The following is a 13125-nucleotide window of genomic DNA, read 5'->3' as shown; positions in this document are numbered from 1 at the left end:
TGTGTGTGTGTGTGTGTGTGTGTGTGTGTGTGTGTGTGTGTGTGTGTGTTTGTGTGTGTGTATGTGGAGGGAGGCTACAACCCCTGCTGCCCTTAAAGAAGAGGGAATATTCTGAGATACTGCATTTCAGAGTTAGCATATATCTACCTGTAGTCATTCTTAAATTCTCCCTATTCCAGGGATTGCATTTACAATCCTCAAACCTAAAACAGGAACCCCATACTATTTGTTTGATTCAAATAAAAGGAAACGGGGGTGGACAAAATTATGAATAAATTAACTGACTGGGCACAAAAATATTGATAAATGCAGATATTGTGAAGCTTGAAGTAATAAAACAAAACACAAAACGTTCGGAAACACAGTAAATCCAGTAGATTAGAAAAACTAGTTCAACTGGATAAAACAAATCACTGGAAAACAGGAGCAGTTAAGATAACTTGTTTAATAGCTCATGCAAGTTAAAAACTTTTGCCATTTAAGGCTTCTTCAGGCAGAGTGTGCGGGGAGTGCCTTCTGTGTGGAGTCTGCATGTCCTCCCGGCGGGTCAAGTGGCGTTCCGAAAGACATGCATGAATGGGCATGCCTTCGTTGAAGGTTGGGCATCGAGCTGGCAACTCGGCACCGTGAAAATCTACTGCCAATCATTAGCGGACTGGAGTTCCGCTGTGGCGACCCCTAACCGGGAAAAGCCGAAAGACAACAACAACAGGCAGAATAAAATGACAATGAAACTCGACATTTAAATAGTAAGTAGTGACATGGTCACTGATTTTAATTAAGTAATTAATTAATTAATTAATTAATTAATTAATTAATTAAAGTACATTTAAAGATGAACAAATTAATAATTAAATAAATAAATTAGTCAATTAAACACATTTATATAAATTGTTTAGCAAGGGTTTCAGGGATACACAACCATTAAGTATTGGGGTTATATGCGCTCTCAGATGTAAAATGCAGTAATATTCATCTAATTCAGTACTATGAATAATATCCCCACCAGTGCTTCACTTAAAACATTTAATATTAAAAAGCTAAAGTCATGATCAAATCCTTTATCTAATTTATGCTTATATAATGCATTAGCCATAACCTTTCTTTTTATCTCAGATAGGTGGTTACCAATATGCTATTTGAGTTTCTGGTTGGTTTTTCTAATGTAAAATGATGAACACTGATTACATAAGGTTAAATACACATGGCTCATGTTGATTGGGTGTTGCAAGTTAATGGTAACCTGTTTTTAAATACTGAAGGCATAACTACGTATACTGAGTGTGAACAAGCCGATACTGGCTATGATATTTTCATAGACACCTTTAGAAGGCTGGAGAACAACCTTTTTAAATTTAACCATATGCAGTGGCAAAGATTGCATCAAGAGGTTTGTTTGTTTCATAGAGTAATACCTATGGGCATGAGAGTCCTGAGGATGCCCACTTATGGGAACCTATATCCAGATCTTCTTATGAAATGGCAAGCCTTGAACATTGAATTGGGTTTTAACTTCATTAGACTGCTTATCAAGTTTAAACCATTAGAAGCTGCAGCTTTGAAAGACATGAATTCTGACTTTGATGATATTAATGTTTTTTGGATACTGCATCATACAAGCTAAAGGTAGACAATCTTCTTTTAAATGTGACAACTTATGAAAAGCTCTTGCAAGATTAAGTGCAAGAAACTGGCCAGGGATATTTTTGATTTTAAAAATGGTCAAATGGTCACATGGCCAAAAACTGATTCATCTAAGCATTTGACTTCAATTAATGTGAATAAATGACAATTGAGCTCAGCTAATGCAAGTGCTCCTAGTATGACTGCTAGCAAAGTAAGTACAGATCTTGGTACCCATGACAGACAGGATATTGCTAGTGGTCAACTGGCCTTGTTGCCTTAGAATAGGGCACACAGCTTCTAAGAACATGCATGATGGGGAACAGGATCGGAATAAGAATTCTGCTCTGTTGGACCATCAGTTGGACAATATGTCTACTTTTAATGCTTTTTTACATCTTTGCCTGCTAGAACTACTGAGAATAAAAGAACGGAGGGGTCAATCACAGAGCATGAACAGTCAGACTTGGAAAAAGACATTATTGGCTAGTCAGACGGAGCTCAGCCCAGCTGTGCAGAACAAAATCTTGTGGACCTAATTGTGAACATCTCATTATTCACTTTGACCAATGAGCAAAAACAGGTATTAAATAGAGGCCTTTCATTTTTTCATTCAAAAGAATCCATTTTATGTGATATGTTGATCGATTTAAGACTTTTTGTTAGAAATATCTCTCCGTGGCTGCTGTATGTCAATGCTGTTGGCTGGCTCTCAAAACGTTAGTCACTCCTATGAATACACCACTGGTTGAAACTTTTTTAAAGTAATGCAAAAGGACATAAGTGATTTTTTAACAAAAAAATATTGCAAGGATTTTTATAATTTAAATGACTCACAATTTAAAGCCCTTTCAGACTTGATCCTAATGGAAAGTATTTATATTAGATCTGCTGATAAAGGAGGCGTCATAGTCATTATGGACACATCGGCCTGTTATGCAAGTATGTTAGACACGTTATCTGATGAATTAACATAATATTTACTCTAGGTCTTGATAGATGCTATTCACACTACTTTGCATGATCTATTGATGGAAGGAATAATAACTAAGGATCTGTTTGATTATTTTGTAGTTGAGTTCCCCATTATCACTGTGATATACGGACTTCTTAAAATTCATAAACAGATAGTAAATCCTCCACTGAGACCAATTGTTTCTGGACATGGTTTGGCTACTGAGCCCTTATCCATTTTTGTAAAAAGGCAACTATGTTCTGTTTTGAATAAGGTGGATACGGTTTTGAGAGACACTAAGCACTTCCTGTCCTCTTTGTTTGAGTAGTCCAACAACAATAGAACTGATGACATTTTATTTGCAACGCTAGATATGGTATTCTTCTTTACAGTGATACCTAATAAAGTAGAGATTGAGTTTGTGAGACTTTTTCTATTGAAGAATTCTGACTACAGTGCTGAATGTATCTATTTGATCTGCACTTTGCTTGATATTATTTTGAGCCATAATGTATTTGTTTTGATGATAATTTTTTTGTCCAAAAGGTTGGCGTTGTGATAGGCACGATGTGTGCCAATCATTACTTTTGTATATATTTGAGAAAAGTAATTTTTTTATGCAGTGTGTTTTTTACTACGTTTATTTATTTATATATTTATTTACATTTGTTTACCAGGAAATTCCAACTGGACACATGTCCTTTTACAGTGGAGCCCGGGGAGAAAAGCTCCACAGTACAATAAATGAGCAGAAGAGTACATGAAGCACAATTGAATACACATACAATAGCAAATAATACATACTGCAACATACATTAGCTATACATACAATATGAAACATAGTAATGAACAGATATACCAATGTCTAGCTAAAGGCTAGGAATAAAGGTAGGATGTATATACAGATAGTACTAAGCTCAAACAGATACTGTTCTAAACTCATATACCTAAAGCTTATATACAAATATTGCACTAAGCTTAAAAAGATATAAAGCAGATTCTTCACACAAAAGTGGAACAAGCTAGAAGTGCTACTGGGATGGAAGGGGAAATAGAGGAGTAAGAGAGGAGACTGAGTGAGTAGTATACGTGGTAGTGAGAAGAAGGTAGATGTAAGTCAGTTGGATATGTATTTGGAGTTGAGATGAAGTGAGGTAGTTAAGCATGTTATAACAGGTCTGAGAGATTGAGTGAGGAGGGAAGGGGAGGGTAAAGGGTGAGCCAGAGCCTGCAGAGGAAGGAATGCAATGATCAGATGGTGTGAGGCATGGTGGCTAGGGGAGGGGAGAGGAAGGGTATGTTCACTTTGTAAACAATGTCTTTCTTATATGGACAATTTCCGTTTCTCTACTGAATGATTTTATTGATTATTTACAGCAGACTATGAGTTTTTTACATTTTACTTTGAATTTTTCTGCAGAGAGTATAACATTTTTAGATGTGCATGTGACTAGAACTTTGGTGGGTATAGATACACAGGTTTATAAGAAACGTGGTAAGAAACTGAGTACACTCCATAAGCAGAGCATGCACCCCCATCACATTTCTAAAAATGTTTTAAATGGGCAGTTTTGTAGACCTGCTAGACTTAATGCTAATGATGATAATATGAGGCATTCTTTTAGAGAACTTGAGAATGAATTTGCAACTAGAGGATATAATGCAAATTAAATTAATACGGCTTATGATGAGGTAATCTCACAACGGAATGATAGTGTGAAACCGCATGCTTCTGATACGTTGTCTGAGCCTGTGAGTAGTACAAACGGGAATGTCAATGCTTTGAGAATAAGTATTACCTACTCAAATGATGTTTGTCTGGTCTGTGATATCATCAAGAAACACTGGCATATACAGATGTGTGATGAGAGATATAAAGAAATACTTGATGTTCTTAAGTTTTGCTATAAGAATACTACATCTTTAAAGAAGTTGTTGTGCTATAGACCTTTGGTAAGACTGAATTTAAGTCTGATAAGATGGGTGCACATCTATGCAGGGCTTGTAACATTTATACCACTGATACTTTCATATATCCTGACACGAATAAGATATACAAGCTAAACTATTATGCTAACTGTAAAACAGAGCCTATTTTCAGCAGAGGCCCAGGGAGGAACACTATGCATGTTTTTGGAATGTGGGAGAAAAACAGATCACTCAGAGGAAACCCACACAAACGCAGGGAGGAAGTACAGATTCCACACAGAAGGCACCCCAGCTGAGAATCGAACCACAGAACCTCTTGCTGTGAGCTGACAACATCATCTGCTGCACCACTGTGCTGCCCTAGTCTAGTATATTTATCTGTTTGCACAGTATGTCGAACTTTCTATGTTGGAAAAAACTAATAGAATGTTGAAAGATCATATATGTGAACAAGTGAAAAGCATAAACAAACAGGATAATAAGAATGCTTTGCACAAACATATTTCTGTTGCTGGGAGTAATCATGGTTTTAAGTGTTGTGTTTTAGAACCTTTTAGAGTATGTATTAGAGGTGGTGATACTAAAACTTTGACAGAATGTATTGAAACAAAGTGGATTTTAGAGCTACAAAGTGACGGGGAAAAGGACTTAATGAGCATGTTCTAAGACCGCTATTGAGATCACGTAATCTAAGGAGGTAATTTTGAATTAAAGCATGTAAGCAATGTTGTAACTGTGCTTCTGTGATCTAAAGAAGCACCTGGTTAGGGCGTGAAAGCACTAATCTTACATTATATTCATTTTGTATTTATTTGTTTTATTTTTCTCTATTAAAGTGTTTAACAGCCGTTTTGACTGGTAGCATTTTGTCTTTAATATGATGCTTTGGTATGTTTACCAGTCTCATCTGTTTGTTCGGGGTTGTTCTTCATATTATTATTGGGTGCACTTTTGAAGAACGAAAGTTCACTACTTCGAACTTCAAAAGTACACCCACACTAATGCAAAAGTGCACTTTCATGAAAGTTGACTTTCGCGAACCAGCTAGACCTAACGGGCTAGCAGTCACGGACCTTAGGGTTAGGGCACAGGTCAAGGTAAGGGGATAGCCCTACTAACTATCCCCTTACCCTAACCTGTGCCCTAACCCTAAGGTTCATGACTACCGCACGACAGTGGAAGACATTCCAAATCGTGCTATGTCTTCCACTGTGGTGCGATAGTCATGGACCTTAGGGTTAGGGCACAGGTTAGGGTAAGGGGATAGTTAGTAGGGCTATCCCCTTACCTTGACCCATGCCCTAACCTTAAGGTCCGTGACTATCGCACCACAGTGGAGCACATAGCCCGTTTTTCAATGTCCTCCATTGTGGTGCGGTAGGTTCGGTCTAGCGAGCTTAAGCGAAAGTGCACTTTCATTAAAGTGCACTTTCGCTTAAGTGGGGATATGCTTTCCCATTTCAAAAAAGTGAATTTTCATTGTAGGAAAGTACACCCTATTATTACCCCTGAAGTCAGCCGTGTTAAAAACATTACTAAGACCTGTATAACACTGCAGTAACATACATCATATCCAGGTGAAACATTAATGTTTTTATTTATTATTTTATTTATTTACATTTGTTGACTGAGAGAGTCCGACTGAACGCAGGTCCATTTTCAGCGGAGGGCCAGGGACAAAAGCTCCACAGTAAGTATTACTTACATTATACAGTAAAGAAACATAGCATTTAAAAATATAGCCATTAGTCCAGCTGAGGACATAATACAAGAATAAAACATAGATGTAAAACAGCTGTAGAACATAGTACAATTTTAAAATATGGTGACAGATGCTAAACATGGTTACAAATGTAGTTGAGATTCATCAGTGGACAATTGATACAATCTGTTTTTGAGGTACATAACAGCCATTAGCAGTTGTTGCTACAAGACGTTAGTACTATGTGGTAGGTAGCTGGGAACATGAGTAGCCAGGCTTGCTAAGAGTAGGTCATTGATAGGGGGCAGAGAGAGCTAGTGGGTGGGTGAAGTTGATGGTATTGGGGGGGGGGGGTTGCAAGGGCATATCCAGCAAGTTTTTAAGTGTAATTTTAGTAAGGATTTGAAGTGAGTGCAAGAAGTTACAGAGGTAATTGAGGATGGGAGAGAGTTCCAGAGTTTGGCTATAGTGCAGGAGAATAATGCTTCTCCAGCAGAGTTACTGGCTCTTGTCACCTATAGGAGGTTTTTGTGGCTGGATCTTAGTGGTCTCGTGGTTATATAGGGTTGGAGTAGATTCTGGAGAGATGGGACTTTTAGTGGTTGGTTTATTAGTTTGTGGGCGAGTGCAAGTTGGTACCATTGAAGGATTTGGGGGAGCTCGAGCCAGCCCAGTTCTGCCATTGAGAGACAGTGGTGAGTACGGTAGAAAGCCCCTGTGGAAAATTTGGCGATTCTGTTGTAGCAGGTTTCAAGTTTATTTAGGTCGCATTGTCTCAGGTTAGTAAATATTGGAGAGGCATAAAGTAGGGTGGAGATAAGATGAGAATTTGCTACTGAAATATTTGCTGCTTTGGTAAATAGTTGCTGATTTCTATATAATGCTCCTAGTTTTTTGTGCACTTTTTTAATGGTCATGGAAATGTGAATGTCAAAGTTCAGTTTATTGTCTATTTCTACTTCTAGTAATTTGGTGTGTTCTATAGGATGGATGGTGGTGTTGTCTTTTGCTGTGATGTTAAAGTGAGAGTTGTCTAGGGTAAGTTTGGTGGGTTGGAAGATTAGTAATTCTGTTTTTTTTGGGTTGAGTATTAGTTGGGCATTGGATAACCAAGTTTCAACAGAGGAAAATGCTTCCTGTGTGACTTTTTGCAGTTTGGGTAGGGAGTGGGCTGTGCAGATAATGGTTGAGTCATCTGCGTATTGTATGAGTGTGCCATGTGTTGTGGCTGAGGCTAGATTATAGGTGATAATAGAGAAGAGTAGAGGTCCCAGGATGGACCCTTGGAGAACCCCTATGGAGACTGGTAGTTAGGAGGATAGGTTGTCCTGCCATACAAATGCTTGTTGGCAGTCAGATAGGTAACTCTGAAACTAGTTGATGACTGGTTGAGGGAAGGATAGGTTATTGAGAAGAGACATGAGTTGTTTGTGTGGGACCATATTGAAAGCTTTAGAAAGGTCTAGGAAGGTAGCTGAGGAGAGATAACCAACATTTTTATTTTGTAGGATAGTGTTAGAGAAAGAGAGTAAGGCGGTGGTGGTGCTATGGTTAGGTCAGAAACCGTGTTGCGTGTTAGAGAGGAGGTTGTTAGCAAGGAGGTGATCTGAGTCTTGAGAATGGATGTATCTCTCTAGTATTTTGGAGAGTGGCGAGAGAATAGCTATGGGGCGGTAATTGGTTCGATTTGTGGAGGGGCCTCCTTTGTGTAGGGGAATTATGTGTGAGACTTTCCATAGTGTGGGAACATTACTTCCTGACAGAGATCTGTTAATTATGTGTGAGACTTTCCACAGTGCGGGGACATAACTTTCTGACAGAGATCTGTTAATTATGTGTGAGACTTTCCATAGTGTGGGAACATAACTTTCTGACAGAGATCTCTTAATTATGTGTGAGACTTTCCATAGTGTGGGAACATAACTTTCTGACAGATATCTGTTAATTATGTGTGAGACTTTCCATAGTGTGGGAACATTACTTTCTGACAGAGATCTGTTAATTATGTGTGAGACTTTCCACAGTGTGGGGACATAACCTTCTGACAGAGATCTGTTAATTATGTGTGAGACTTTCCATAGTGTGGGAACATAACTTTCTGATAGAGATCTGTCAATCAAGAGTGATACGGGGTAGGCTAGAGCGTCAGCTGCAAGTTGATGGTATTCACTTGGGAGGTTGTCTGCTGCTAATCTGGTGGGTTTAAGTTTAGTTAATAGTTGCTTTATTTTGGAGGTAGGGAAAGGAGAGAAAGAGAAGCTAGTGGGGAGATTGCTAGTTGTAGCTGATGGTGTGGGTTTATGGGGGGGTTGTGTTGTCTAGCTAGTGATAGTACGGTTTGTGTAAAGTGATTGCTGAAAGAGGTAGCAATATTTTCGGAGGAGTGAGTTAAGTTAGAAGTGGGTGTACTATTACCTGGGTGGAGGATGAAGTTTATTGATGACCAGAATTGTTTGGGGTTATGTTAGGAGGAGGTAAGGGCAGACTGGTAGTATTGGATTTTGTCCTGTTTTATAATCTTTTTGGTTCTATTGCGAAGTTCTAGGAATTTTTGTCTAGTAGGGGGGTTTTTGGTTTTGAGCCAGTTGTCCCAGGCTTTATCCCTATTTTTCATTTCAGACTTAGTGTTTTTTGTAGCCATGGAGATGGTTGGGCTCTAGTTTGGGAACGTCTTATAGAGGCGTGGTAATTAAGGATGCTTAGGAATGTTTTATTAAAGTAGTCAATTGCGTCATCTAGTTTGACGTATTTTAGAGGTTGCCAGTTACAGTCTTTTAGGGATGAGCTGAATGAGAGAGGGTTAAAGTTAGTTTTTTTGTGTATTTGATGGTAGATGATGGGTTTCACTTTATATAGGTGTTTTCTGAGTAGGAAAGTTGGAGAAGGATCACTGATGCTGTTAGATAGGCAGCCCGCTATATATGACTGGGGGCTCTTATTGACTAGTATCCAATCAAGGGTAGTGTGTTTGTTGGTGCTTTTATTTATCCTAGTAGGTGACTGGACTAGTTGGGTGAAGCCATGAAGGTTTACATGATGGGTTGGGTGGTTGGTAGAACAGGATTGCCAGTTAGTGTTGAAGTCTCCTAGAATTAAAGTTTCTTGGGGTAGATGGTGGGTAGTCCAGATGAGGAGGTTTTCTAGTGGAGGGATGTTTTGGCCATGTGGGAAGTAGAAAGCTATAATGTTTAGGGGTTTATTCTGGTTTATTTTAAGGTTGGTATATATTATTTCCTCCTTACCTATTTGGTGAGCTGCTAAGTTTAAGATCTGGATGTTTAGATGCTGTTTAAATATTATAGCTATACCACCTCCATTTTTGTTTAGTCGGTCTACTCTTAGTATATTGTAACCGGTGGGGAGGATTTGCTCATTAGTAATGTGTGGTTTTAACCATGTTTCTGTAAGGATCACTACATCAGGGGAGTAGAAGTCTATGGTGGCATGGAGTTCATGCACCTTGTTGCATATACTTCTAATATTCAGGCTTATCAGAAGGAGGTCGATTGGCTTTCTCTTGGCTGTGATTTGGGAGAAGATGTGGTTTGTAGTCTGATTATGAGGGGAGGGGTTGGAGATTAAGGGGCCAGGATTGGGATGGATGTCTCCACTGAGTGCTAGGTTAGATATGTATGAGATTATTAGTTTTATCAATTTCTGGATACACTTGCTTATAAGGGAAGTTTTTTGATTGTGTTCTGTGGGTGATAGGTATGGTGGTAGGGTTGTTATGTTAAGTTGTGGGATTGATTTTAGTTTAGGTATTGTGGTCAGTAGTCTATGTAGAGGGTGTATAGGGAAGGTTGCTGACCTGATGGGAGAGTAGTAGAGAAGAGGTGGGATATGAGTGGTGGTGTGTGTAGTGGTACAGTGGTAGTGGTTGAGTGCGGGAATGGTGAAGGTTTGGTAGGATGTGATGTATGCAAGGAGTGTGCAAGCAGTGAGTAAAGGTATGGTGTGTTTGTACATATTAGCTGAGTAGGAGGGATAGTAGTGAGAAGCTGTAGGAGGTAGTATAGGTGTAGTGATGTTATAGGTTGTTTGAAAGGTGGGAGTGGTTACTATTAGTAATAAAGGTAAGACCACTGGGGACGGGTGGAAACTGGGGGCAGGGAGGGGAGCAAAGCAGGCAATAGATGAAAGAAGACTATCAGTAGGTTTAGGAGCCAATTTAAAGGGAAAAAAGCTAGTAAAATACAACCATAATACAAGGTAGGATAGACCCTTCCATGGAGTTTTTGTTTTGAGCCCTTATGGAGTACTGGGAGATGGGTAGGAGCAGTACAGGGTTTAATAAAAATAATTAAGTGATCTGCATAGGATTTTAATAGTTGGGAGAGAAGGGGAAATGCTGGGAGAGAGGGCAAGTGTTCAGCTCGTCGTTTAAGGTATAATGCTCAACAGGGTTCCCTAGGTACACTGCCTAAATAACAGGACAGGTTAATAAATTGTAACAGGTTTGGAATTTACAGAAACATCTAACATACGTTGCTTCAGATTGTTTGCAGCAATATTCTGTTGCCGTTTTTTGGGGGAGGAGATCACAGTATATAGCTGTAGGACAGGATACTCTGTATTTAATTAAGGTGGAAAATACAGATTTTCTGGATAGAATTCTAAGAGGAAAAAGGGCAGAAAACAAATAAGGTTACGTGGAGGTATAGTTGTGATTGTAGCAACATTCAATGCTATTGAGTTAAACATAAAAGATAACTAACCTAAGCAGTAAAAAACACAGTTGGGTATAAATGCATAATATTGTCTATCTTGCCTTGCTAAAACATCTTTGCTAGAGACTCCTTAAATAATAGCAATTCAATTCTTATAGTTGGATATTAATTCACTTTAACACACATATCATTTAGCATAAAAGTAACTTAGTGAACCGTATAGCTTCAGTGGAGTAAAGCCGAGAACAGTGGTTAGCACTGTTTCATGCAAGAGAATCATATAGTAAACCATACAACATTTAGCATGATAGTGGCTTAGTGAACATTCTATCTTGCAACAGAATAATGTGTATTACAGCTCAAGTACATATAGACGGTGGTTGTGAGAGCATTGAGCCTACACAGGGTCCTGTAGTACACTCTAAGACAACTAAGAACACTGCCTTGAGTGCCTCACAACTACCACATGAAACAATTTTTCCCCAGTTTCCCCTTCCCATATCCATGGGGAGGGGGGACAGACGAGATCGGTCTGCCAGTCAAGGAAGGCAGAAACGCAAACTATCCAGGGAAAGGATACAAGGACAGACACTCAAGAAAATGTGGAACAAATGAATACTGACTTAGTATGGAATATTTCGCATTGACCTTTGGATTCGTATGAACTTGAACTGTTAAATAAAGGTTTAACATTTATTCCTAGTGTAAATAGTAGAATCACTGATGTATTAACAGATTTGAAACTGTTTAGTAGAAATGTAATGCTTAGATACCAGTTTGGTAATAATTTCAACAGTGTACAACCATCATTGAGAAAATTGAGTGAATATGTACCTCAAAATCACCCTTTATTAGAGGCCTTCTACAAAGTTGTAGAAGATGATGTATATCAGTTATTTGCTACTCGAACACACAGTTCACATAGGCCATATAATTTGACTTTCCAACAAAAGCAGGCGTTGAATAGGCTTAGAGCAGATAAAAATGTAATTTTTAGACCAGCAGATAAAGGAGGCCCTTTGGTTGTAATGGATTTCTTACATTATCACAATAACATGTTGTATATGTTAGCAGATGAGAGGTATTATAAGACTATATCTGAACAACAGCTTCAGAGTATCATTTATAAAATGATAGATATAGTTCATGACTTGCAAGTTAGTCAGTGCATTGACCAGGAACTGGCGAAATATTTATTTGTGGAGTACCCTATGATACCAAGTATACATGGCATCCCCAAAATACATAAACATGGCACAAACCCCCCCATGAGGCCTATTGTTTCAGGAGGCGGTTGGAGCACTGAGCCTTTCTCGCTATATGTAGAGAAACATTTAAGACCAGTTGTTGAACGAAATGAGTATATCCTTAGGGATACTAAACAATTTCTAGTAGAATTATATAAGTTCTTTAAGAATACTAATATGTCTCATAATATGTATTTTGTTACTATGGATGTCCAATCGCTATTTACCATCATACCTAATAGAGAGGGGGTTGAGGCCATAAAAAAGTATTTGACGCTACACAGTGAATATACTGAAAAACATATTGACTTAATTTCTATGTTTATGGGAGTCATCTTAGAGAATAACGTGTTTATATATGGAACTGATGTATATATCCAACGTGATGGCGTGGCTATGGGCACTTCTATGCCAACATGTTTCTAGCTATGTGGGAGGAAGATGTCTTGTTTCCTTGTGATTTACATGCCTCCCACGTATGCTTTTATCATCGTTTTGTGGACGATGTCTTTCTTGTTTGGCAAGGTAATCAACTCGAACTTGATAGATACATGACCTTGGTCAATGGACTGACCTCCTACTTGAAATTTACGCATCAGCACTCTTTACACCGCATAAACTTCTTGGATGTTTATGTGGAGAGGGTGCTGGAAGAAAAAGTGAATACTGGTGTGTATAGGAAAAAATGCTATAGGAATGGCCTCCTACATAGGACAAGTATGCATTCACCTTATATATTTCGGAATATCATTAAAGGTCAGGGTATGAGAATTTCTAGGCTTAATGCCACACAAGAGGGTTACCTGAATGAACTAGGAAAATTTAAACTGAGACTTGCTCAAAGGGGTTACAAGCCGCATGAAGTTGATAGAACTATAGAAGACATACACAGATTAAGATCAAATAGAGTGGCACCCTATTTCTCTGATCATATACATGAATCCATAGTTGGACAAGTAGACAATGAGCAAATAAAAATACAAATGTATTACACTAATG

The sequence above is a fragment of the Protopterus annectens genome, chromosome 2.part1, assembly GCF_019279795.1.
Source record: "Protopterus annectens isolate FY-2018-M chromosome 2.part1, PAN1.0, whole genome shotgun sequence".
NCBI classification, from domain to species: domain Eukaryota; kingdom Metazoa; phylum Chordata; order Ceratodontiformes; family Protopteridae; genus Protopterus; species Protopterus annectens.
This window is presented reverse-complemented; position numbering follows the sequence as displayed.